Source organism: Eptatretus burgeri, unplaced genomic scaffold, assembly GCF_056783735.1.
Source record: "Eptatretus burgeri isolate ZD-2024b unplaced genomic scaffold, Ebu_testis_v1 Ebu_testis_scaffold_253, whole genome shotgun sequence".
NCBI lineage: Eukaryota > Metazoa > Chordata > Myxini > Myxiniformes > Myxinidae > Eptatretus > Eptatretus burgeri.
Window position 1 is genome coordinate 52501 of NW_028222203.1, and position 4500 is coordinate 57000.

Consider the following 4500-nt stretch of genomic DNA (forward strand, 5'->3'; position numbering starts at 1 on the left):
TAAGTGTTGCCGTGTGCTCGGTAGTCGGATAGCTCTGCATTGTGTTTCTCTTTTATATTTGCTTTTTGTGTAATATTGTGTTTCTTCTCCTTTTACATGTGCTTTTGGTGTAATTGTATATGTGTGCTTCCCTGCTCATCGTGAAATAAATGTGAGTTATGTTGAACTGTTTTCCCGCTTCGCTTCGTCTTTTCTTTCATTGAATCTCCATCTTGCTTCACGTAAAGGGTTGGTCGTGGGCTAAAACGCCCGATAATTAATCGAACCGTCGAGGCCGACGAATAACACCGCTCGGTTATCCCGATAGTACGGAACGGGTCGCTTAAAGTGGCCCGTGTCCGAAGTCGACCTGCGGCGAGGTGCGATCGCCCGGTCTACCCTCCGTGTGGGTACTTAGGTAGGTCGAATTTGGCGAGCAACCCTATCTCACGCGGGGGCCGATTGGCACGATCGTGGTGAGACCGAAAGGTCCACCCGTGACTAGTTCCCGGCGTTAGTCCGAGAGGGTCACGACTGGATTGTCCGTCCGGTGGGCGACGTGCCGCGATTCGAGTTACGTGGCCGTCCGCACGCCAGCGGGCGCGAATCCGCAACAATATACACACACACACACACACACACACACACACACACACACACACACACACACACACACACACACACACACACACACACTTCAGTTCTCAGCGATTTTGGCCGATTCAAGGCAGAAATCAAGAAGATGACCAAATCCCAAGATCTCAGGGAAGTTGAAGAGAAACGAAATTGTTCTGGTGATCACTGGAGTGACGTGATGAAGAAGAAGAACCTCACAGAATATTAATTCATAAACGGGAAGGTTTTAAACACGTGATGTGGTTCATTAATTTTTCTTAACTCATAAATTAGTTTTTCATTTTGCTGAGACTTGTCACGAAGAAAACACGTGAACTCATCGGAGCCAATCACTTGTATCCTTCCAGAGAGCCAATCAAGGCGGAGGATGCTGCAAGACCAGGGGAAACGAGAGCCAATCAAGGTGAGGGACGTAACAAGGCAGGGGAAACGAGAGCTCCTCTTCATGACATGTTCTAAACTGACGAGTATTCCACATCCCCAATCACTCAACACATCAATATTTAATAATTAATTTAAAAAACATCACCTGAACGATTGAACGAAGTAGATTTTGTTTGCTTGTTTAAAAAAAACCACGAGAACAACGAACGAGTCTCTTCGACTTTCCCTCTTGGACGCCATTTTAAATGTACAGCGGCCCAACTCCGATCAATCGTTCCTTGTTCACCAACCGTGGAGAGGATGATCACCACACACGTGTTCATGAACTCCATGGTGGTTTGAAACGGAACATTTTGTACTCATTTGACGGAGTTCCCATCTTTCCCCGTGCTATCCCTCCACATGGAGTGGAGTTCACTCTCCACCGAACGACATGATAAATATTTTCCAATAATCGATTTCACAAATAACAAACATGGGTGGAAACATCACCTTCGTCCACCTTCGGTCGTGGATGTGTTGAGAAAACGAGGTGGTTGGGTGGGAATCAAAAAAAGGTTATCAATTTATTACGTACGCACGTACACACACAAAATGAATATTCATTCACACACACACCAAAAAGACATAAACGAATATGGAGGTGAACCATTACTCATTGTGTGTGTAAGATCCTTGATAACAAGGTTTATCATGAATAACATAAATTAAATAAACACACGTTTGTTGTACAATGTTTGTCATGAGAATCCCAACTGATCAACATGAACGTTTTAAATCCTGTTCTCATTGCTGGAAATGATTTGAAAGATAAAAGGATTCGTGTTGTTCATCAACCTTGGATCACGTGGTTTTCACCGGAAGAGATAAATCAGAACAAAAATATATAATTATATCTCGGTTGAGATATCAATGGAGACGATGGAAAGGGGGCGTGGCCACAGTCCATTGTGACGTCACAATGAGAATTCAAACAACAGGGAACTCCAAAGACTAAGCGGTGTCGTTAAATCTTCAGTCGGTGGATAGCCGTGCACCAGCCATGTTGTTTCCCATTGCGCTGTTCGTGTTCACCATCCTCAGGAGTGGAACGTCCCGTCCGTCACAGCAGGTAAGGGGGGATTGTGAGAAATAGCCCACTTTACTTTTTATAATATCACAAGTAACTTCATCATCTTGAAACGTGGATAATGTAACGTTGTTTTTATAATTTGTTTATTTAAATTCCTCCAAAACAAGATTGAAAGCTCCTCAAGGTGTTTGGGTTGTCCAGTCCAAATCCCATATTTAATCTTCCTTGTCTGTCCTTGATGTCCTTGTTGCAATGAGGAACAAGAGAGTTTATCTTTGTTTGGAAACTTGATCAAAATGTAGGTTTCCATGGAGAAACAAAGTATTTCGAGCTCTGATTCCGACACTGATTCCACAATCATCAGCAACTCTGAAGGTTCTTGATGTGTTGAACTGATCAGTGGGATTTGGAATAAACTATAAAATATAAAATCAGTAATGCAAACGATTTGGGGGAATTGTGGAGCCGAATCGTTTCGATCCTGATGTGAGGGAATCAAACAAAGATGGAGACAATGGAAGTGTTGGTAACGATGGAAACGCCGGCCGGTCACGTGTTCACTCCACATTGATGGGTTATGTTTTTCAGTTGACGGTTTATAAGGGATTTTGTTTTCATTGTTAAATCAGTTTAATGTGTTTCCGCACGGACATGGACACGGCACAGGCATGGACACAGCATAGGCATGGACACAGCATAGGCATGGACATGGACATGGACACGGCCCAGGCATGGACATGGCACAAGCATGGACATGCACACGGACACAGCACAGGCATGGACATGGCACAGACACAGCACAGGCATGGACATGGCACAGACATGGACACGGACACAGCACAGGCATGGACATGGCACAGACATGGACATGGACACAGCACAGGCATGGACATGGCACAAGCATGGAAACGGACACAGCACAGGCACGGAGACAGCATGGACACAGGCACAGACACGGAGACAGCATGGACATAGGCACGGACACGGACACGGCATGCACACAGCACAAGCATAGGCACGGACACCATTGACAAAATGGGTGACGACTGCTTTGTCCCACCACCACAGTATCACCAGGTCTCATGTACGTCACAGGATCGTCCCGTTTTAAACTTTCTTGGGACACCATTTGTGTCTGAGGTCGTGCCTTGTCATGTCCCACTGTCATCGAAGTGTCCTTGCTGTGTCGATGTCCCACCCCATTGGAGGTGAGGGGGAGAGTCGTAGGTATTGTGGGAGTGATGGTTGATGGGGGATTGTAAGGGGATGGTGGAGAGAAGGGGGTTGTTTGGGGTGTTGTTAGGTGGAGTGGGGGCGATGCTTGATGGAGGATTGTGGGTGATGTTGTAGGGGGAGTGGTGATCTGTGTACATGTGCTGGTAGTTGGGTAGAGATGGTGTTCGAGTTTTGAGCGACGGCTGTTTCTTCCACCTAATAGTGGAGATGACATCCTCTCTCATTTGTGGTGGATAACCACAAGGTCTCGCCATTTCTGTTGATTTATAACATTTCTCGATAACATGTTCTGAGCACATATGTGAACATTTTTATGCCCGATCTACACTTGGGTACTTCCGACAAACCTCTTTGTTTCTATTTGGTGTAGTTTGGGTGTTTCCACCATTGGTGGAGCATGACACCATCTTGGTTTGTATTATGTGCTGTACCAGCACCAAGGACTCATCGACTCGGTATTTTGGTGAAAAATCTAAAATTCTACTCCGTTTGAGTTAAATCGTACCACAATGTAACCCATATTCAATGTGAAACGGATCTCAAGGAGTACTTCTGGGTGTGACGTCACGGCTAAGTTTGAAGATGAAGAAAACTTTGACTTTTATTGCAAAAGTACCTTCTTTATAAATCACAAATCGGAAAAAGACACATTATAAATATTTTGTGGATTATCAAAGGATAGATAATAGAGTTGAGGTGTTCTGGGCGTTGAAAAGCGATGTGAACGAGGGAAAGGGGGTGTGGCTGCAATCCATTGTGACATCACAATGACAATTCCAACAATAAGGAACTCTAAAGACAGAGCGGTGTCATGAAATCTTCAGTTCGTGGATAGCCGTGCACCAGCCATGTTGTTTCCCATTGCGCTGTTCGTGTTCACCATCCTCAGGAGTGGAACGTCCCGTCAATCACAGCAGGTAAGGGGGGATTGTGAGAAATAACAATGTATTGTACTCGTGGAAAGTACACAACACAATGGTAAATGAGTCACGTTCTTTGTCATTTGGTAAATCAGGTCTGTACGGAGGATTTAAAATGGGGAGTTTGTGTGTGAGTGAGGATGTGTGTGTGTGTGTGTGTGTGTGTGTGTGTGTGTGTGTGTGTGTGTGTGTGTGTGTGTGTGTTTCTCAAAGCACAATTTATTCTCTCTGCTGACTACCATATCTATCTCTCTCTCTCTCTCTCTCTCTCTC